We start from the raw sequence: 24,242 nt of genomic DNA on the forward strand, positions 1-24,242 counted from the left end.
GGGCGGGGCGGGGCCGGGGCGGGGGCGGGGCGGGGCCGGGGCGGGGGCGGGGCGGGGCCGGGGCCGGGGCGGGGCCGGGGCTGGACAGAAGGCTCCAGCAGAGAGCAGAGTCGGGCCGGCTGGGCCTAAAGACTTGGCTCTCTAGTGGGGCCGCTGGGGAAAAGACGTAGTGGTCTAGGCTTGGCCTGCTTAATTTGACTAGCAGGGATTGACCCGAAAGACTTCTAAGGAATTTTAATTAAAAATGTAAACCTAGTATTCTTCTCTTTGAGAATCAAACAGGTGAAATATACTTGATAACGGGAGGACATCGATGTGCTTTATTCCTAACCCAACACAGCAGAACTCCTTTCACATTAAGACTGAGCTATTTCCAGTTTTTTGGAAAAGTCGTAACTTCTCCATTCTTCCTCAGTGATGGACAAGAATTGTCTCATTAAGAGGTGCTATTACGTCTCACCAACTAAACTAAAAACTACTGTTATCAGTGAAAGCATAATTACATTCAGAAAGTAGCTAATGCTTAAACAAATCAAGATTTAACCTATCCGCTAGGATACACTGTTGATTCAGAAGAATGTTCCTCTGCATCCAGATACACCCAGATGTCCAGCAGCAAACATTTCTTCACCACTAAAGTATTGACATGCTTATCTGAAAGAAGGAATTCAGTGAGGAATTTTGAAAAGAAAGAAGTTGAAGGGGTTAGTCTTAGTTCCTTGACATTTAAGAAGATATTGTCAAGTTTTTGATCAAAAGTTACTCTTCTAATCTAGGTCACATATAATCACCAAATACCCACTGAACAGGTGACAAACGAAGCGTCACAGAAGGAACTCCTGATCTGTAATGCAGTTTTGCTTTTTGGTTTTTGGATTTTTTTGTAATTTATGCTAGGAACAGTAAGGGGCTAGAAATATCAGAAGAAACAAAGAGTAAATGATTCTGCCTTTGTGAATTTTATATTCCACAATAAGATACTATCTTTATCTCTAACAAGTGACTGGGAATGCCTCCTTGGATAAGATGGCCAGAAAAGGCCTTTCTGGGCCAGTAATATACAAGTGATAACCTGAATAAAGTAAATAAGATGATTGAGCCAGTCCTAGCCTGTGGTCTGGTGGATAAGACAGCCGTGCATAACGATAAATTATTCTCTCTAGGTAATTACTGTGACAGAATGTTAAATTGAAAGTTTTCACTGAAGTGTCAAGATATGATAAATATCAGATATCAAATGAGTTGTGAGATGGATCAAAATGCAATTTTCATTTTTTTTTTTTAAAGATTGGCACCTAGGCTAACAACTGTTGCCAATCTTTTTTTCTTTTTTTTTCTGCTTTATTTCCCAACCCCCCCACCCCTTACATAGTACATAGTTATATATCTTAGTTGCAGGTCCTTCTAGTTGGGAGATGCGGGATGCCGCCTCAACGTGGCCTGACGAGCGGTGCCGTGTCCGCGCCCAGGATCTGAACCCTGGGCGCCGCAGTGGAGCGCGCGAACTTAACTACTCGGCCATGGAGCCGGCCCCCAAAATGCAATTTTCAAGGAAAATACATATTAAGTTTCCTAAGTCCTTAAACCTCTGACTCATTTCAAGGATGGGAAAATTTTGAAATGTTATAAAAATGATTTTAGGAAAAGCAGTTTCATACAATATTGTGCAGATTCTAGCTAAGAACTTTGGAGAAAGTATCACAAATTGGGCTTTGAAGGATACGTAGGTTTTTTGCAAATTCAGTTTTTAAATGGCTATGGGACATCGCTATTTGACATCACCATCTGACATTGCCAGCATGTCTCATTCAGTGTGCACAATAAATGAACAAATCATCTGACCCAGCATGTGTTATTGGAAAGAGCTTGGCCCAAGACTCAAATCTTCTCTGTCCCTCTAGCTTCATGTGCTTACAACATGTGTCACACAAGGTCTCATGCTTAGAAGTGCCCTGCATTTGCTTTAATGCTCTGCTCTTAATTTTTGAATAAGAGGCCCTGTGTTTTCATTTTGTACTAGGCCCTGCAAATTGTATAGCTGGTCCTGTCCTGCCCCTAGCACACTACTAGTTTCATGAGCTTGGGCAAATTATGTAACACAAGACCTTTTTCAAATGTGTTTATATCATTTTGGACTAAGAATTCTAGTTGCAGACAATCCAAAGAATGGGAAAAATTTTTGCAGATGATATTTTTGATAAGGGGCTTGTATCTGGAATACATAAAGAACTATTAAAACTCAATAATAAAAAAAGATGAATAGCCCAGTTAAAAAATTGGCAACTGGGGCCGGCCTGGTGGCAGTGGTTTAGTGTGCATGTTCTGCTTTGGCGGCCTGGGGTTCGCCAGTTCGGATTCCGGGTGTGGACATGGCACCACTTGGCAAACCATGCTGTGGCAGGCGTCCCACATATAAAGTGGAGGAAGATGGGCACGGATGTTAGCTCAGGGCCAGTCTTCCTCAGCAAAAAGAAGAGGATTGGCAGCAGATGTTAGCTCAGGGCTAATCTTCCTCAAAAAAAAAAAAAAAATTGGCAACTGATCTGAATACACAGTTCTCCAAAGATATACGAATGATGAATAATCATATGAAAAGTTGCTCAACATGATTAGCCATCAGGGAAGTGTAAATCAAATATGTAATGAGATATGACTTTACACCCACTGGGATGGCTGTAATCAGAAAGATAGATAATAACAAGTGTTGGTGAAGATATGGAGAAATTGGAATCCTCATACACTACGGGTGGGAATGTAAAATGGGTGGCCATTTCAGAAAAAAGTCTGGCAGTCCCTCAAATGGTTAAACACAGAGTTACCATAAGACCTAGCAGTTTCACTCCTAGATAGATAGCCAAGAGAAATGAAAACATATTCCACACAAATGTCTACAGTAGTATTATTCATAATAGCCAAAAAGTGGAAATAACACAAGTGTCTGTCAGCTGATGGATTTTTTTTTAAAGTGACACATCCATACAATGAAATATTATTTGGCAATAAAAAGAAATGAACTACTGATACATAATAGAACATGGGTAAACTCTGAAAACTCTACGCTAAGTGAAAGAAGGCAGTCACAAAAGACCACATATTGTATGATTCTATTAATATGAGTGTCTAGAATAAGCAAATGTGTAGAGATAGAAAGTAGACTAGGGGTGACCTATGGTTCCAGAGAGGTGGTGGGACAATTGGAGGGTGACAGCTAAAGTGTATGGGGTTTTTTTCTGGAGTAATAAAAATATTCTAAAATGTATGGTGGTGTTGGTTGTACTATACTAAAAGCCATTGAGTTGCATACTTTAAATGGGTGAATTATATCTTAATTCAAAAAATAGGAATTCTGGTTGCTCCACATCCTCATTACCGTTTTGCATTGTCAGTCTTTAACTTTAGCCTGCTGTTGTGTATGCAGTGTTATCTCATTGTGGTTTTAATTCGCATTTCCCTGGTGTCTAATGATATTGAACACTTTTTCATATACTTATTATCTTCTTTTCTAAAGTGACTGTTCAATTCTCTTGCCCATTTTTAAATTGGGTTATCTTTTTTTTTAATTGGTTGATGTAGTCATTATCTTTTGCTGTTACAAGTTACCCCAAAATCTAGCAACTTAAAACAACAAACATTTATCACTTCTCACAGATTCTGAGCCTCAGGAATCAGGGGGAGATTTAGCTGAGTAGTCCTGGTTAACAGTCTCTCCTGAGGTTGCGGTCAAGGGCTGGCTGGTACTGCAGTCATCTGAATGCAGGAGGACCCACTTCCAAACTCACTCACAGGTTGTTGGCAGGCTTCAGTTCCTCACCACTTGGGCCTCTCCCTGGGGCTGCTCACAATGTAGCAGCTGGCCCTCTCCAGACCCAGTGTTCCAAGAGGGAGAACCACCAAGAGAGAAGCCATAGTATTTTTTGTAACCCAATCTTGGAAGTGACATACCATCACTACTGCCTTATTCTACTGGTCACACAGACCACTCCTGGTACAGTGTGGGAGCAGACTACACTAGGGTGTGAGTACTAGGAGGCAAGGATCATTGAGGGCTGTTTGGAGACTGTCTACCACTCTTGAATTTTTTTTCTTCTCTCTTTGCCAATCAGTTATCAAAACATACCAAGTATTTCTTTGAAACATCTCTCAGATTTGCCCTCTGCTCTTAACACCCCACTGCTACCATTCTAGTATCCACATGTAAGCCATTCCAGATCTAACTTCTCTCTTCTCCCACAACCATCACACTCTCCATTTCACTCTGCATTTTACTGACAACAAATCTTCCTAAAATACCACTTTTGACTTATTATTCAGCTGCTAAATAATCTCACAATTGTCCATAGCTGTGTTGTCCAATATTAGACACATGTGGTTATTGAGGCCTTGAAATGCGGCTAGTGCAACTGAGGAACTGATTTTTTTTTTATTTAAATTTAACAACTGAAGCAATGTAAAATAATTTATATATTGAGCATGTGTTAAAATGATAATATTTTGGATATATTGGGTTAGGGAAAATATATTATTGCAATTAACTTCGTCTGTTTCTTTTTTTTTTTCAATGTGACTATAGAAAATTTTAAATTACATAGGTGGCATTATTATTGAACAGTAGTGGTCTATAACACTGAGTTCATCTGAGTGACTTTTGAGGCAAAAGAAACAGGATACCACCTTAGCTGCCCAACCGTATTTCTCATTATCTGCTCTCATTACTGTCACACATCTCACCTAGATGTCCCTGAGCACATAATGTTGATTTTCTGCCTCTGTGCCTTGGCTCACTGGATTCCTCATACCGGAAAAGCCGTTCTTTCACCCTCTTCTAAAATTTCTCCTTCCCGAAGGCCTACCTTAGGTCTTCTCTTCCTGCAATAGTCTCTTACTCTAACCTGTACTTGGCTCTCCTTTCCTGAATTTAAATAATACTTCTAATCAGTATCATAGTTCATCACTCACTTTTTGCTTAATTGTTTGTTGAATTCTAGTTTTCTCTCTCAAACAAGCTGTACATTCCTTGAGGCTAGGAACTGCGTCGTATATGTTGTCCGAATCTTTCAGAAACCTAGGGCTGGGAACACGATAAGCCGGCATACAAATTTGATATACTAGTTAATTAATTAAGAAAGAGATTTTGCATACAAATAACCCTGTGTATTTTAATCAGTGTGAACTTGGCATTAGTATGGAAAAATAAGATTGCAAAATTTATTTCTCAAAATACAGATGCTCCCTGGATTATGCATACACAACGTGTGAAAGATTATCCAGAGGTCCACAAAGGGCTGAATGGCAGGGAAGTGACCCCCTCCTACTTTCCCTTCTTGGAAATCAATGATTTGTAATCAATGAAGGGCTCCGGAGAGTCTGCCAAAATGTCACCACTGTCAGGTTGAGGCCCCTCATTGCACCCAACTTCCCCACCCCCTTTTCCCCAGGTTCCGCGACGAATCAGGGATCTCTGCCAATGCTAGGAACAAGATGCTTACTCCGACTGTCCCAGTAGCCCACTTTTGGAAGAACTTCTGGAGTTGTGCCTTTTCTTAACTTTAACTGGCCTGGGGCTGTGCTACCTGGTCAGCTCTACCCTGCTTCCTTGCTCATGGGTTGAGTTGGAAGTCTTAAGTCTCAACCCTCCTCTCCTTTCTTTCACACATCTTGGTAGGGTGCTGAAACTGGCTCATTTCACCTTCTGTTCACACCTGAGTTGACTAAAATTTTGTGAAGTGGGAAGAGCATTCTGACGTCAATGTTCTTCTTTGCCAAAGCCCCACTGCAAGATCCTGGCCTACAATGATCTCATTGGTCTCCACCTCAAGGCTGTGAATGTGGTGGTCTCAGTGTATCCCTCTGGCCAGAGCTAAATGCAGGATGCACAGAACTTAGACCACCTACACAAAGTTCCAGGCGTCTTCCCAAACAAAAGAAACTGGGTCATACAACTGGAGGCCAAGACAAAAGGCATCATTTGACTATTACTAACAAGAAGTGCAGAAAAAAGACCTTGATCCAATGACTCCAGAAGATAATGTTAATCTCAACTTATGGATTCCAAAAGGGTATCAACACCCTTTCTTATATGGAACAAGGTGGGCAGTATCAGATACTATGGGGCCTATGACTCAACAGCACTTCTCTTAAGGCATTTACCATTTTTGCCCTTGTATTATAGGCACAGACAAGTGGCCTTATGGACCCCAAGGTTTTGGAGATGCCCCAGATTGAGTAATGAAATCTGAATCCTTTCCCTTCCCTCATGCTCAATACACAAAGCAAGTTAAATAAGCCTTCCACAAGTGAGTCGCCACAGTATGGCTGTATGATTGTTAAGATATTGAAAACTCAATTAGTAAATACCCACTGTGCACTGTCAGCCAACCCAGTCACCCTTGCCCCAAGGAGCCCCAGGTGGGCGCTCTTGGGGAAATCAACCCAGTGCCTGCCAGCCAGCTGGCCACAGCTGTCTACACTAGACCTTATCCCCATGTGTTCACAGTGGGCCATGTCCTTTTTAGGAAAATAGTACCTCTGGCAATAGAGATTGCATACGAGAAGGCATCTGCCTGGTGGCTATCAGGCTGCTCCTCCCTTGGCTGGGACTGCCTGCTGCAGGCTGTCATGCCTAGAGTTGCCCTCACAGCACTGTGGTGTACCACAGCTGTTCAATATTTTGAGTTTTACCCTTACCCTTTTGTATGCTTCTGCTAATCATTGTGTGCAACTCAGCGAACAGGACTGGACCTTCTTCGTTATAGCAGAGTTACTGAAAGGATCACATAGACCAAAGTTGGATCTGAAAAATCTTAGAGGTTGAGCCACATCTGAGTGCCCTTTCTTTGCTATCTCCCTCTCTCTTTGGCTACATGGAATCTCATGCAGACTTGCGGGATGTCTGCTTTTCTCTTGGTGCTTTGTCAAGTCATTGAGGGCCTATTATGATCCAGGTGCTGTGTTAGGTGTTGGGCCCTGCAGCCTTGGAGGTTACATGATGCTACAGAAGCAAATATTAGGACCACCTGTCATAGTCTAGGAACCAGAGAAGTCTTCTCAGAGGAAGCGACTGTTTTAGATATAGAAAAACTCTGCACAGATGGAACAAAACATGGGACTCCAGCATTCTGATAGTAGCACTGGAAACATAGGGTGGAATCAGGAAACAAAGGGCCTGTGAAGCCACCTTTAAGGGTATTTAAGCAGAAATATGACATAATCAGATTTTTAAAATTCTATCAGTATCACTCTGAAGCATGGCCAGTGGATCAGAGAAAACACATCTGGCTTCCCATACCCTTTCCTGTATCTTTTTTGTGCCTTCATACTAACTTCACTTTTAAGAGATTTTGACTTGCCTTGGCTTGTCTGATCCCAAGTCTACCTCATGATGTCATCTCACAATATGACTTTTAAATAGTTATTTATTTACTTATTCATTTTGCTTTTATAACACTTGCCAACAAGCCAATCTGTTTCTTATTTTCTGAACTCAGCACAGCAATCTGATTAGCCTAATTTAACTTTTTCGATCTATGAATGCGTCACCTTGAATCAAGAGGCCATGGGGTTTAATCATCTGTTTGGATACTGGAGACGTTTATGGGTTCCAGGATTATGTGGGTTTGGCAGGCAATGATGGCTTATTTCTCAGATCATCAACCAGTATCCATGCCCAGGGTATTGATTCAAATAGCAGCTGATATAGATAGTAGCATTAATAAAATAGGAAATTTTAAAAATAAAGATGGTTTCTGATAGAAAAAAAAGTTTGTATATATGCACAGAAACATTCTAGAAGAATACCTACTGAAAATATTAATCGTGGTTATCCTTGGATGGTGGTGGAAATAAGGGTGATTCGCTACTTCTCTATAATTATTTATATTTTCTATTGCTTATCTTGAGAACAGATAGTTGTCTTCTAACAAAAATAAAAGTGATTTTTAAGGAAATACAAAACATTAAACAAAACCAACTGTTTTGCACAAGTTTTTTCTTTAGTACATTGAGTTGTCACCAGGTGGTGCATATATTGCATCAAAGAAGATTGAAAGGCTTATGTTTTTCCCTAAGGTAGTCTCTCCAAACCAGATTTCTTAGAAAAAAGCTTTAATACATTGCTTAATTTTGATATTGCATGCCAAATTGTATCCCTAATAATTAAAAATACATACATAACACAGACACAACATAAGAAATAACACTGATATTATAAAAACTTTGCACTCTATTTTCAAAGAACATAAACCTTGGTACATAGTAATAGTGCAATATCTATTTGTGTATTTCTAACAATTGGAATATTTCTGATATGCAATGTCAAATTATCTTCATTATTTTAAAATATGCATATTATGTAAATACAGTCTTGAGGATCTCAGTTTAGCAATAAGTATTTAAAATTGCCACTAAAACATCCCCAAATGAGTAGATTGACCTGTCCTACCAAATTTGGTGAGTTGAATTACAAATTCTGTGATGTTAGCAAGTCCCACAGGGAACTGTAATCAGGAAGATCTTTTGTAATAATTATGGCCGTTAAACTCTTCTGGGTTTCCCTACAATTGTTCTTATGTATGCACACATAGCAATGATAATATGTAATTAGATTAAAATTTGTTTTAAAGTATGCATATACTTTCCCCTGATGAACATTAGATTCCCTAGTATTTGATATTTCTTTTGGAGAAAAGAAATAAAATCAAATGAGTGTCAAGATAGTATGTGTTTTCACTCTTATGGGAAAACTTTGAGTTCTTTCCAGAGTCACTTTTATATTGTTCTGGTGTGTGGTTGGTGAGACCTTCTACTATTCATGTCATATTCACTGTCCCAATGGAAGATAAAGAAAGAACTAAGGAAAGAGAAAATTTTCATGTCATATTATTAGAGGTAAAATCAATTGAAACTTGTATAATTTCTGCCTATTTTTAGGAGCACCAGAGTCACTTAGAGCAAAAAGATAGAGGAAGGCAATATTTGGTATATCTTTTTAAAATTCAAAGTGGATGAGGTAGGAAATAAATTGCAGCTGATGAGAGATTTATGGTAAACGGTATGTCAAAGATTTCTTTTTTTCAAGTTTTAAGTTTTGACTTCAACAGCAACAACAACAACAAATTAGAGATAGCTGCTTCTTTACACTGATCTCCTCCTAGACTCTGGAGTATGTTAAGGTCAAAACCTCCATACTCACCCAGAAAACAAGATTATCTAAAGGGATGGAGAGCGGGAGACCAAAAATGGCACTGGAGAAGTGAATGGTGACTGGGAATTTCCTTTCTTTTCCTCATCTTGACATCAAGCTGTGGTCTGCACCTTTCATTTAACTCCTTGGTCCTCACAGAAGCATCTGCTGAACCGCATTTGCTGCTATTTCCAAGATAAAATTTAACTGTATACGTCAGGTAATATATTTAATTTTTCTTGTGGAAAAAGAGGGGAAAAAATGAGCTGAAGAAAGAAACTATGTGAAGTAAGTACAAAAAAAACCCCAAACAAACCAGGAGACACGTGTATGTTCTAATTTTCCATTGTTTTCTTTCCATTTATAACATTTCATTTGGGGAAACTTGAGACTAATCACAATAAGCAAACATTTCAGTGTCAGAATATCCTATTAAAAAACATGTGAAAAGCATTTAGGATCAAAGATTCATTATGTGTAAAGGCATTTTGAAAGCTAAAATTATTTTTTTGTTGTAAGGTATTAGGAGTAATAGTACAGTCCCATATGCTTAAATACATTTAATATGTCTCCAAATATTACCTAAATGATGAGGCACTTTATATATCACAAAGGAAATTACTTAACAAATTAAAAACACAGTATAATCAGCACAAGCGAGATCTACTTCTTGTCTCCTCTTGCCTTCCCAGTCTCTTGTTGGCTTAAGTTTTTGCCAGAATAATTTGGTAATATGAGGTGTGGAGGCAATACAATGGGTGTGGTTTAGGAAAAGAATTTGATTCCGTGTATTGGACATTTCAAAGAAGCCTTGTAAAGTTCTATTTTTGAATGCGTAAGAAATTAAAAGATTTTTAATACACTATACCCTACGAAATTAATTTCATGTTCATATTTGCCAAATAAGATCCCAAAAGTAGAATATAGAAATTGTTAACAGTTCTAAAAATAAAACTAGGCAAACTTATTCCAAAGCCAAATACACAAAAAGAATAAACAATCATGACGTAAATATTCAAGAAAACAAAGTATACCATAAAATGTTCTTACAAACTAGAGTATCAGGGAGGATTCAACAATTAGTTGAATTTAGGGTCTTCCATGGATAGCCAAAGTAAACAAGAAAATATTCAGGAAAGTTTAAGAATTGAAGGAAATGAGTCATTGATAATATGTGTGCTCCAGAGGATAACCTTTGTACTGCACAGCAAAGAACTCGACACCTAATCAGCAGAGGCTGGGCTGGGCCGTTTACTAAGGAATGTTCAGATGAAGTGCAGGGAAAAGCAATCCAGCGTCCCCCCTCTGAACTTTTTGCTCTCCAATTTCCAGCCTTTAATTCCCTTCAGACAGAGGGGAACTCAGATCCTAAGAATCCATACACTTCAAGCCTTTGGCATTTACTATATTTTACATCTGGGAATTCAGTAAGCAACACTTCTGTGGAAAGGTAAGTGAGAAAAAGATAATTCCCATTTTATGAAGTTTAACGTATATACACTGCGTGTGTGTGTGTGTGTGTGTGTGTGTAGTGTGATAGAATAAAGATAAATACTCAGACCCAGTGAAACCTTCTTAGAGAAAAGCCTATATTCCCGTACATCGAGAAGTGACTATAAATATACCTGCATGACTTGTTCTAGAAACGTACCCTTTGCTTTTGATATCTCAGCTACTTGTAGTCCTCACTACTACATTCAACTCCCCTTAGTTTATATAGTTTAGTAAACTTGTACTGGTAACTTAAGAAAAACTCAGAGTTTTAAATATTTTATCATAAATGTTAAGGATTCCTTCCTCAAATCCTTTTAAGAAATCAGAGCTATGCTTAGTTTTCATGAGAGCTATTCAGTCTTTTCTAAGGCAAGTATAAATGATTTATATTAAGTTAATGATTTAAAGGAACACAAATATAAGATTGGGCAATGTGGTGCTGGGAATAAGTTATAACTAAATCAATTCAAATGTAGTCCTTGTTTGGGTAACCCACATTTTTCTGTATTTGTTAACTGTCTAATAGCCTACAGTCAAATCATTTATTATATATCCCTAACAGAAGAGATGTAGGTGGCAAATGCTGCAAAACTCATTGTAACCCAGTGAACTACAGTTAAAACCAATTTTAAGTTTCTAGCAGCTGATTTCAAGTTATGAGTTACGGCAGCAGCAGCTGTGAAATGTTGATCTATGTAACAACAATTGGTGACATCAGTGCTGGTTTTGATGCGACCGAGTAAAGGAAATGACTCAGTCTAGAAAGACTGTGAGAGCTGCCTGCTGACACTGCTACTATTGATCCTTACTCTAGAGGCCTTAGCTAATGTGTCATTAAAAATAATATTTCAAAGGAATATTTAATAGCATGGTAAAATACTCATATATGATGATTAAACGACAGTTTACAAAACAATATGTTTAGTAATATTTGTAAAAATAACACACACTTTCACACAGAGAAGATGGAAGTTATACTCCAAAACGTTAACAGTTATAGTATTGGGGTGGGTTTTGCTTCCTTCTTTATATTTTTCCCATCTTTTCAAAGTTTCCACAAACTTTTCTTCATAGAGCATTACTTTTATAACCAGGAAAAAGTCCATTAAACATAGTCAATAAATTTTATCTGAAAGCATAAATACTAAGAACATTTTGAAAAAGTGAATTTTGATGGAGAGTTACCCTATTGCTATTAAAAAGCTATGACATTGGCACAGTAATCCAAAGGAGGATAAATGAAAGAAAATAGAGGACCCAGAAATATGGCCTTAGTGCATAAACGAACTTAACGCATGATACATGGGTCATCACAGATTAGTGGGAAAAGGATGTTTGTTCAGTAATGATGTCAGAAAAATTGGCTAGATATTTGGGGAGGAAATCAAGTTAGAGCTTCTCAAAATAACTTCCAGATTATTGAAGACTTAAACCTTAAGAATCAGATAGTAAAAATATTAGGAGATATATAAGTGAATATTGATCTGACCTTTGCTTTAAAAAGAATTTTCTAGACATAGAAACAAAGATCCATAGATTTAACAACATAAAAATTTTTAAATTTTGTAGATAATAAAAACCCTTCAATAAAATTAAAAGATAAACTAAGAAAATTATCCATAATAAATGTGACAAAGTGTCGCCATACTTACTATATTGTTAATTGAATTAAATAAGATAAATAATAAGACTACAATATTGCTAGTCTGTGAGCTCCGTGAGGGCAGAGGCATAACTGTATTGTTTACCTTTTATATCCGTTAGCATAATGCCCAGATGCAATACAGGGAATTAATAGGTATTGAATGAATAGAGAAATGGTCAAACGTGAAAAGGAGGCTAAAAAGGGGGGAAGGAAGAGGGGAAAAGGAAATATAAATGGCGAATAGACATGGAAAAAAATTCTCCCGTTAATAATAAAAATGCAGCTAAAACTTTGATGAGAAATTAGGAGAGGTTTTTTATTTGTGTGTATTTGATAATAGATGTGGTAATAAGATAGGCAACGTCATTCACAGTGAAGAGTGTTTTGGCAAAGTTACATTATTGACCGTGTAATTCTAGCAATCTAACCTAAAGAAATACAATAGACCCCTGATATTTATGAAGGATATATCTTCTTGACTCTTGGACTCTCCTAATCTGTGTTTTCAAACTGTGTTCCAAGGAGCCTTGGAATTCTGCAGGGTGTCCCAAAGTCTGCCTCAAAGATGAGGAAGAAGTTTCCCCTAACTCTGCATGTGATGTTTACCTCATTTATATGTCGACTTGATATAAGAATATTTTCTTAAAGATTCCACTGAAAACATCAATATTTGAACACTACCATACTGTAGTGTATGATTTCTTCAATAAAATGCAATGGAGTGTTACTTCTCAAAAACTACTGGAGAACAGTAATGAGTATTACATTCCCAAAAACTAGCCTCACAGTTATTAATTCAAATTCCCACTTCAGGAAACTTGTAAATCATTCTATAATTATCTTGCGAATAGTCAAAAGCTCCAATGTAAAATCTGAGAATACCCAGGGCCTGTTGCATAAGAAATAAAAGACTCGTGTTCTATGATGTTCACCAGCATTCTTTAATATATCAGTGTGTCCTAGCAGGAACTAACTTCCACAGATGTTTCAACAAAAGAGATTTTATTGAAGGGACTATTTACAGAAGTTTGGGGTTAGGTTTTGCATCGGGTGACGGGAAACAACATGACATGGAGATGACAAGAGACATGGAGGTACCCAGTCTCTTGCAAAAGTACGAAGTTGTTACCACCGCTAGGACTGAAAGGATACAGGGAGGAGATGAAGTTAGCAGAGCAGTGGGGGGGGGGGGGAAGCTGCCTTGCAGGAGCCAAAATCAGGAGGTCTAAATCAGGAAAAGAGGTGGGAAGAAATACCCCAACCTTTTTCTTTTCCACTGTCCAACCTATTGTTGGTGTCACCCATTGGTCAATCCTACCTGGAAGCCAGATGGCAAGAGAGCCCAGAGGGAATAGTCTAGGAAAGTTTTGCCTTCTGAAACACAGAGTTTACTAGGGAAGGGTGGAAAATGGATCTGGCAGAGAGCAAGTAGAAAATAACCAGCATACTTATAATAGTGAAATACTGGGAACCCAGATGTCCAATAATAGAAAAATCCTTAACTAAATGATGGTATCAACCATTCTCCAATTAAGTAAATAATGGTACTCAAAAGACCATTATGTATTCAGGGAGCACAGAAGAGAGAGCCACCAACTCCATCAGGGGAGTGGATTCCCGGAAGATTTTCTCACATTGACAACTAAGGTGCTTTGTTGTTGCGCAGGAAGTTTCTTGTATTTTTGCTTATTACAGAAACAATACATATTCACTATCGGAAACACACACACACAACAAAAAACCAAGTATCTACAATCACACCCCCACCCCAAGATCACTATCAACATCTTAGAGTGTTATATCTTTCCAGATCTTTTTCTAAGCAGATATACACATGATTACGTTGTATTGGGGATAACATAGACATCTTTTTGTAAACTGTATTTTTCCACTTAATAAATCATGAATACTGTCTCATGCAATAAATATTCTGCAACTTTTAAAAATGTTTTACAAACTTGTTTCCTCATATTTGGTTGTAATTAATTTCTATCCTCAGACATTTAGTTTGCTTTCTCTTTTAGCTATTACCAAATGCACTGTGATGAACTTTCTCGTAGTCTACTCTTTACCCACATTACTGCCCTCAGGCCAATTTCAGGCCACAACCTGTTTTTCAACAGCCCTCAAGTTAATAGCTTTCATATTTTTTAAGGGTTAAAAAAATCACACATACAAAGAAGAAAAGCAACAGAGACATGAGGCCTGCAAAGCCTAAAGTATTTACCATCTGGGCTTTTATAGAAAACATTTGTCAATCCCTGTATTATGAATTCCCAGAAATGTAACTTTTGAGTCAACGGGTGTGAACATTTTTGAGGCTTTTACTGCATTCTGCCAAACTGCCCTCCAGAAACATTGAAGCAATTTAGCCCTTCTTGGTACTGAGTCTGGTCATTCGCCATGCATCCTGTCTCAAGGGTGGCTGGCCCAAATCACTACCTCTGAGTATTCTTTTATTCTCAGTCAACTTGATGGTGCATTATTGTTTTAAGTTTTCACTTCCCTTAAAAATATGTTTGGCCATTTACATTTTTCTTTCATGACTTAGCTAATTTACATTCTTGCCCATTTTTTTTAACAGGATATTTATATTTTCTTTGTACGACCTCTTTATTAAATAAGGATTTTACTCTCATCTTTCGTATATACTGCCAACTTTTAAATAATTTTTACGTGTCTTTTAATTTTATTCTGTGGGTCTTTTTGATAAAAGAAGTTAAAAATTCTGTAGTCAACTCTGTCACTTTTTCTTTGTAATTTTGCCCTTTGTTCCAAGCTTACTTTGAGATTAAAAGCAATTCACTTATATTTTCTCCTTGCACTTTGAAGACTTAAAAAATTTAAATCTTTTAATCCTGCTCCAATTTAGTGTCTGAGAAAGGTTTTTAAAGCATGAATAGGTAATATAATACGAGTCATATTGCTGGATTCAGATTTGGCCTCACCACATAGTACATATTTGAGTAAATTACTTAACCTAAGTCACAGTTTTATTCTTTATTAAATGGAGATAACAGTAATACCTACCATAGGGCTGATGTAAGAATGAACAGCCATAAAACCCAAAAAGCACTTAGCATAGAGCCACTAGCTATTATTATAGCAGCAAGAGAACACTCCAGGCAAAAGAAATGACCTGTATAAAGGTACAAAGGTATGAAACAAGTTTGTGCATTTAGGAAACTAGACGTGGTGTGGTAAAATGGGGTGTCAAGTGTGAAGGGCATGGTTGACAGATGGGAGGGGAGACCGGCCTTAAACGCCATGCCCAGGAGCTTGCTCTTGATCTTATCAGAGATTGGCAGCCAATGAAGGCATTTAAACAAGCAAGAAATCTACTGAGATGTGTGCTGGAGGACTACTTCTGTGGTAGCAAAGCGGGAAATGGACCAGGTTCATATCATAGTACAAACTTCACAAAAACGGCAGTCCCCTGCTCCAGACCTCCCCTCCCCAGATTCCTGCTCCCTAGAGGCAAATTCTTCCACCTTCTAACTATTTCTTCTGGTATTTGCCTCTTTACTTCTAAATATCATGTTTAAACTATTTCTTGATTTAGCCATTATAGATACAATTATGAGACTAATTAATCAACAGTAGCAATGGCATGGACCTAAGAAGCCCTAAGGGGATGGACCTAGAAATGAATCTGGGAGAGAAGCTAGCGTCAAGCAGACTTGCTAGTGAGTGAAAGCAAGGGCATGGGATGAGGTCTGGGCTAGAGCTGTCTCAAGTTAGAAACCACAGAAGCAGGCTGGGAGCAGAAAGATGAGTTCAGTTTGGGAGCTGTAAAGTTTTAAGCACCGTTTCCTAGAGTGTGACAGGTCGAGTATAGCCCCAGGCTTCTGTCTTGGCGGTTCCTCACCGCTCTGAGGACTGAAGTGTTGACTACTTAGGAGGCAGGCTTGGGTGGTTTGGGAAAATGTAGATAAGAAAGCCTGCCAGCTGGAACTTTAAACAGAGCTTCCCAATTTCCTACGGTGGAATGAGTTACAGGGTATGTAGCTATTAGTCTCCTCCGCCCTCCAGGTGGAAGGGCACAGTGGAAGGGCATGAGCAGCCTCTTCTGTTTTCCCCATTTGGGGCCTTGCTGACATTATCATTTCCTAGGCGTGCCATGAAGTGAGAGGGGACTGAAGTGCTGCTTTAGAAGGCCCGATGCACTTGCAAACAACATTCAGCCTGCAGGGCCAGCTGCCAGGCCTCTCCACGCAAAACTTCATATTGCCCTTTTTTAATTTCAACCCCTCTCCTATCATCACCCATTCCTATCCCCACCCACCTTTCAAAACCACACCGAGTAGCACAGCTTAAAGGGTTGAAGAGAGGAGCTCTCTACCGGTGATGTGCTTCCTGCCAAGGCGGCCCAAACCTTGTAAGGCAAGCGCCCGGGAGACACCGCTACGGTCTGAAGAACAACCAGCCCACTTGACATTTCTATTAGAATAATGGAACCCGATTGCCACCAGCAGGAAGTCCATCTTCACAGGTGCCAACGCGTCTGTCAAACCCGTAATCCCCAAAAAAGAGTACGGAAGATCGGAGGAGGAAGGTTCTAAAATCGAATTTGTGGGCGGATACCAGAAAAGAACAAAAACAGTGGATTAGGTGACCCTGGAGCCCTTTTCTTCCTGGCAGTCCCCTCTGAATCATCACGCTCCAATTGTGACGTCGCAGACGCCCGGCTCCGGCAGGCGTGGGATGCCCTCACCCAACCCGGGAGCCTCGAGGCGTCACCGCGCGTCCGCACGCGGCCGTCCCCGGGGAAAAGAGGGGGCGGCGGCCTGGCGGATGCTGAGGTCTCGATCCAGGGCGGAGCGAGGCAGCGCGCCACCCGGCTTCGCCTTCCCCTCCGCTGACCTCCGCCGCGCTCCCCGCCCTCGCCCTCGGCTGAGCCCGCGGCCAGACGCCTGGCGCCCCTCTGCTAGCCGCCCTCGCCCCGCCACCTCCTCCTCCGCGCTTTCCTCCTCCTCCTCCCCCGCCTCTTCCGTTTCTGGAGGGAAAGGCTGCACCCTCTTTCTTGGCTCCGCATCCCTGGCTTAGGTAATACGTTTTCCTCCTTAACGCCCCTCTCGCCCCGGCGCCACTGCCCCCCTCCTCCTCGGATCTGGGTCCCCGGGCTGGGCGAACAGCCTGCACCCCATCGCCTCTGCTGACCGTAGGTGAGTAAATCTGGGCCGGAAGGGCTCGTTGCCTCTCCGCCCGGCCTGTGATGACCTCTGTCCGCTGCAGCGAGGCTGCCACCCGGCCCGGCCCGCCCCGCATCGCTGCTGCAACCAGCCAGGCGGAGGAGCTCGCGGCTCCGGCGGCTCTGGCAGCTCCCTCGGCTCTGCAGAAGTGACCCGAAAGAAATAGAGTAGGAAGAAAGATTAGCAAACAACTTTTAAAAAAAAATTCGATCATTAGCCTTTCTAGGTCGTAGAAGCTGGGATCTGACAGTTGTCGGGAGCAATGGCCCAGGTTCAACAGGTAGATGACGTAGCTGTCAAACGCCTCTTGATTTTGCTTTGAGAGATGCTTCTAAGTGTCCATAGCTGCCTGTTGCCGCTAGTGACCTACTGGATGAGCGTGAAATAAACATGACGGGACTATATTTAGAAAAGTCTAGCTCCTAACTTGTAGTTCTCTGCATTTTGAAAGGCGGTCTGGTGAGATCTGCATAGTTAGTTGGTGTGGCCAGAGTAGTAGATGGGAAAAATATTTCACCTGGATTTGGCCGAATCTTGTCTGCTGTTAGACGTAAAGAGCATGAAAGAAAATCCCTAGATTATTTAGTCCATCCATAGAGAATACATAAACGATTAAGGTGTGTATTTTGGAGTTTTCCAGTTTTAAAGCTAATTTTAAGGCGTTGGAGAAGCAGAAGTTTGCCCACTGTGTGAATGGTGTTCACTTTAAGAGAACAAGGGTTAAGGCTGTGTGGACAGACCACTCAAGTGCACCTCACGTGTTGAATAAAACATTTTTTTGGCCTTTTCCCTGTGATTCCTGGCTTTGAAACCAAAGAAATTGATAAGGACCAGCCTTGCTCAGCCTGATAATAGTCTAATGATGAAAATAATCCACTGAAACTGCTATCGACTGATGAACTAGCTAAGGACCTTATTTTTACCTTTTAAAACAGGGAATATAAGGGAAAAAATGAAGGCAATGGAAGAGTTCAGTTTTTCAACACGGATATTTGTTTGCATTCTTATTTAGAACCTACTTTATTTTTAAGCTTTTATGGATTTTTATACTACTCTTGAAGTTAGTTCTTAGTCATGAAGAGAATTATGTAAGATGCATAAAGTTACAGTTCACTTTTTGCATAGAATAAGCTACCATTTCTTTTCAAGCTTTTGGACTAAACCACCGCTTGCTTCGAAATTGCAGCTTAGACTCATGCCATTTAATGTGAAATATCTTATTACAGATTTAAGTTATAGCTATACTTGTGGTCCTGAAAAAAGTGAAAGTATGTCTTATTTGACATATAAGGCTTGTGAAACAAAAGTTATAGTTATTCAATATATATATATACTTCCCCTTTTATTTCTGTCTCTGACAACAATTTGAAAATGTCTTATTCTGTTTCATCTTGTAGATAAATTGCCTAAAAGATAATTATGTTATATAAAGTGATTAATGAAAACAAGTGTCTTCTTCATTTATTAAAGATGAGGATGGTGTATATGAGAACTTTTTCTGGATGTGTGTCCTTAATAAATGTCCTTGTTAAAATATTTTGAATCATGTAATGAAGCTAATAAAATCCTCTATGTTGATGTTTTTGTCTGGTTTGGAGTTTAGAAATAAAAGCAGAATTGACAGCACTTTGCTTCTCATCTCTCCTGATTGATGTAGAATAGTGTTTCCCAAACTGGTCTAATTTTAAAAATCACCTAGAGTGGTGGCCAAGTGTGTAGGGGGTAATAGTTATTTAAAAAGATTTCCAGGTTGCAACTTGGGACTTCATGAATCAGAATTTCTAAGGGAAAGAAGATATTTAAAATAGGTCTAAATGATAAAATTTTAAAAGGGCAAACCAAAACAAACAAAAAAGGCAAGATTGGGAAACACAGGTGAGAACTGTTGCTGGAATGAATAGCTGACGTAACCCGTTAGTAGTCCTGTACATAAAATGTTCTTAAATGGAAGTGATGGTTTTACTAATATGATGACGTCACCCATTTAGGAAACCATTTATTCCTTTTGTAGTCAAACCTTCTGGTGATTGAACATTTTTTCATGTTTCATCTCTTTTATGTGGTATGCAATGTTAATTCAAATCCTTTAATGTTACAAGAGCATTGTATTAATGAAGTTTTGATGCAGATTACTGTGACTAGTAATCCACAGCAAAATATTGTACCTGACTTGTTACCTCTTTTGTGTTCCTAATTAGGGAAGACAAGCATGCAAATTTTAATAACTTATTTATAGCTTTTATTAAAATGACCCAACCCATTCCTAAAAAGAAAAAAAAAACTTTACTTGGGCATAAAACATGTGAATTATGTATAAAAGCAAATTAACAAAAGAGTATTAAACATCAATGAAATAATTCATTAGGATGAATTGCTACATGGAAAGTGACAGTTTCCTTTCCTTTCCTTCTCTCTTCATTCCTTTTCCTTTTTTTTGAGGGGTGGACGGGGGTTGCTTGGTTGCTTGTTTCTATTTTTAATCAACTAAATATTTAAAATCTCCTAAATTAATGTAAATATTTGCCGACTTTATCAATAGATACTTTTTTTTTTTTTGAGGAAGATTAGCCCTGAGCTAACATCTGCTGCCAATCCTCCTCTTTTTGCTGAGGAAGACTGGCCCTGAGCTAACATCCATGCCCATCTTCCTCTACTTTATATGTGGGACGCCTGCCACAGCATGGCTTGCCCAGCCGTGCATAGGTCTGCACCCAGGATCCTAACCAGCAAACCCCCGGCGGCTGAAGCAGAATGTGCAAACTTAACCGCTACACTGCTGGCCAGCCCCTCAGTGGACACTTAAATTTCTTCTTTTCTTTCCTGAGTGATCATGGTAGGTTTCCCTCAGTGCTAATGAGAGTTAGGATTAGTAGCAAAGGAGTTAAATTCAAGTGACCAAAGGAAACTGTTGTTTTAATATTGCTAAGGAAACTCTAATTGAGTTAAATCGACGCCATAATTTTTCGTTAGCAGTAGCTTTTTATCCAGGATCTGATCTTCCAAGTTCCAGAAAACCCCCCTAGTTAATTCTTGGGAATTTGCGAGAATCATGTATAATCGCAGTTTGATCTGGGAATAATGAAAGGTCTGTTTTAAAAATATGGTTGATTGTAAACTTCATGAATAGCAAAGAATGGGGGAAATAGAAATAAATAATCAGATCAAGAAGACAAGTATTAACCAGCTTAGACATTTTTCTATGGTTGCAAGATCAGTAAGAATGCAAGAGCATTTGGTATATTTACATACTGGTGTGGCTTTAAGGGCCATTTATATCTTTTTAGCACTTTGACCTTTTCAAGTAGAAGGTCCTATAAATATTCTTTTATCAGTTTGTGTTCCTTTAAAGGCAAGTGTTACTTTCAGTATTCTGTATTGCTGTATTCAACATTTGTAAATATCAGTCAAAAATAAACATTTGCCTCTACAAAGTGGAAGTAGAGTGATAAGAGATATGCTGCTAAACCCAGTCTGCCAAAATGATACATAATATGATCTATGACCTTTGCTTTCTTATTATAATATTCAGAGAATATATTTTAGATCCTGTAATTTGTTATTGCAGAAATAACCACCTTCTGAAAACCTCTGTAAAGAACACATTTTCTGTTATAATCCTAAAATTTGCATAATGAATAATCCCTGACAGATTAATTTTGTTACAAGAAAATCCTTTTAAACATGTTTATCTCTAATGGAATGAAAATCAGTAAGTGAACTTACAGAACTCCCACTGTGTGTCATGAGGAGATGGAAAAAAGGTCTATCCTGCTCTCAAGGAACTTACAGCTTATTAGAGAGAGAATTGCCGTGCCCTAAGAGCTGGCTTGGGTTGGGGGTTTAGGCCCTCCTTCTAATGTTCATTAACCCCTCCCCCCACACCCAAATCTCTGTATATAAACATACAATCTGCGTATTAAAAACCAGTGGGATTTCTGTGCAGACTCACCTTTTATGAAGCTAGGGTGAGGTAGACTGATCAGCTTAGAAATGGCATGTATGTCAACACTATTTGAAGGTTAGGAAGGAGGAGGGAGAAACGTTAAGGTTAAATAGATGGATTTACATATCCCACATTTAATGTCTTTTCTTATAAAACCAAATTAAACTTACTATTTTTGGTTATTTAATCAACTAGGTTAATCTTGTCAAGATAATTCACCTCTAGATGACAGAGTATAATTTCAGATTCTGAACATTTCCCTGGTGGTCTAGTAGCTAGGATTCAGATTCTGATTTGGTGCTCAAAAGATGTAGTTCAGGTGCTGGCCCAGTGGTGCAGTGGTTAAGTTTGCATGTTCTGCTTCAGCGGCCCAGGGTTCGCCGGTTCGGATCCCGGGTGTGGACATGGCACTGCTCAGAAAGCCATGCTGTGGCAGGTGTCCCACATATAAAACAGAGGAAGATGGGTGCGGATGTTATCTCAGGGCCAGTCTTCCTCAGCAAAAAGAGGTTTGGCGACAGATGTTAGTTCAGGGCTGATCTTCCTCAAAAAAAAATGTAGTTCAGTGCTAGCCATCCAGATACCGCTCTGGTTTGTTTTTGTAAATGAATACACAGTATATGTAGATTTTTTTATGTAAATAAATATGGGCCTATGTGCCTAACGGCACCTGGGTAATGCTCATAATATCCAAGTACAATAAACAATCTGACAAGGATGAATTCTGTATTTACAAAACTAAAAGGAAATTCATCAGCCAACATTATTGAACACCTCTGAAGTATGCATACAAGTCATAAGAAACCACACACGTTTAAATCTCCTGCCAGACAGAGCATAGATAAACCAACCAATGGACAATGTGTTGGAGAGCTGGGATGGAGATTTGGCCTGCTCTGTTCTCCCACGGCCTGGGGAGGAGCCAACTGTTGAACTGACTCTCTTCTACAAAGACACACAGACACACACATACCTTTTAAAAAACTTTTTTTTTAATTAGAAATACATACAGAAAAGTATGCAAGTCCTAAGTGTATAGCTTGATGAATTTACACAAAGTCAACCTGCCCATGTAACTACCACTCAGATGCAGAACACTGCCAGTGCCTGAAAGCCCCCTGCATACCCACCCCCCATCAAGAACCACCATCGTGACTTCTAACGCCATAAGTTAGTTTTGCCTGTTTTTTAACCTCAAATAAATTAAATTGCACAGCATTTAATTTTTGTGTCTGACTTCTTTCACTCAACAGTATGTTTTTGTGAGATGCATCCACGTTGGTGCCTACAGCAGTAATTCATTCATTCTCACTGCTGTATAGTATTTTCTTATGTGACTATGTCACAGTTTGTTCCCTTTTATTATTGATGGTCATTTGGGTTATTTCTAGTGTTAGGTTATTGCAAATTATGCTGCTCCTGAATATTCTTGTACATGTCTTTTAATGTATACATGCTTGAGTTTCTGTTGGGTATGTGTCTACAAGGAAAATTGCTGGATCATAAGTTGTGCTCATATTCAACAAATTACAAATAGTTTTCCAACATGGTTGTACCAATTTCATTCACACCAGCAGTGTATTAGTCTCATTGCTCCATATCCTCACCACACTTGAAATGTTCACTCTTTGATTTTAGCTATTCCAGTGGGTATGCAGTGGTATCCTGTTGTGATTTTTAGTTGCATTTTCCTGGTTACTAATGAGGTAGAGTCTCTTTCCATATATTTATTGGCCATTTGAAAAATCCCTTTCGTGAAGTATCTGTTCAAGTTTCTTGCCGTGGAACTAATTCTGAGAAAGTGAGTAGACACATTAGGCATGGAAAGCAGGAGGAAGGGCATGTCAACCAGATGGAACAGCATGTGCAAATTAATGGTCTACCCAGAGCACGGGAGTAAATGGACAGATAGTGGGAAATCAGCTAGTAAAATGTTAAACTTCATCAGAGCCTATGAAGTGATGACAGCAATATCACACAGATCAAAGTAAAATAACCCAAAAACGTACAGGCGGTCCCATACTGCACTACTTAATGGATTCTGAGAAATTTTTGACAGTCAAATATCTGAAAGTTGAACAAGGCTTATACACTGGAAGGACATTTTCATTTCCTGTGAGCTAAAAGATAGTATTTGTAAATCCCTGGTAATGCTTGTGGTGGTTTCCCTCCGGCTTAGGTAGCCAAGTGGGCAGGTGGGCATCTCAGACGGATATCAGGGGAGGCTACTGTTAGCAAGCTGCACCTCAGCCATCCCTGGCTGCTCCAGAAGTTGAGCAAATTGAACCCCCCGACATACTTTCTGTGGGCTCACTTAGGTTCCTCTGGCCCTTCTGCCCGGGCAGCCTCCGTTCTTTAAACTACTCCTTAAAGCACCCCTAAGTTGGGAGCAAAAAAGAAGGGGAAGGAGGTCTGAGTTTCCCCTACGAGAGCAGTGTGAGCTAAATAGAGCCTTGGCCAGCCCCTCAGCATGTGCCCACCTAGAGGGACTCCTGAACAGCTCCACTCCCTTGAGAAGTCACCACAAACACCTTCCTGTAAAACACCCAGGTATTTCATAGAAGTCTGACCTTGACCCACAACAGCAATAGCTGTCAGGCAGGGCCGCCACACAATAACAATAGCTTCAAACTGCCAATCCTTAGAGGATGAGTGAAAGATTGAATTCAGGAAATGAATGGAGGGAGTGGGGTGGAGTCATTGTGTAACGGGCAAAAATGTGCGCTCTGTGGAAGTAGTGGACTATCTGCAGGAAGGAAGGGAACCTCAACGGAAGTGCTTTGACCCAGT

At 39.5% G+C, this 24,242-nt stretch overlaps 1 protein-coding gene across 5 annotated transcripts in view; it reads left to right on the forward strand.

The window, feature by feature from the left end:
* The first annotated feature begins 10,445 nt into the window (after positions 1-10,445).
* The window catches only part of LOC124238235 (inositol polyphosphate 1-phosphatase), a 30,267-nt gene continuing 16,470 nt past the window's right edge, over positions 10,446-24,242 (forward strand). For 2 of the 5 annotated variants that reach the window (XM_046658934.1, XM_046658935.1), the window contains exon 1: positions 10,446-10,628. The gene's annotated coding sequence lies outside the window, so the exon portion shown is untranslated. Of the gene's footprint in view, positions 10,629-16,430; positions 17,483-24,242 lie in introns of those variants that run through there. The other 3 variants (XM_046658936.1, XM_046658932.1, XM_046658933.1) reach the window with 3 other exon arrangements.

This window comes from Equus quagga, chromosome 4 (genome assembly GCF_021613505.1).
Source record: "Equus quagga isolate Etosha38 chromosome 4, UCLA_HA_Equagga_1.0, whole genome shotgun sequence".
Classification (NCBI taxonomy): domain Eukaryota; kingdom Metazoa; phylum Chordata; class Mammalia; order Perissodactyla; family Equidae; genus Equus; species Equus quagga.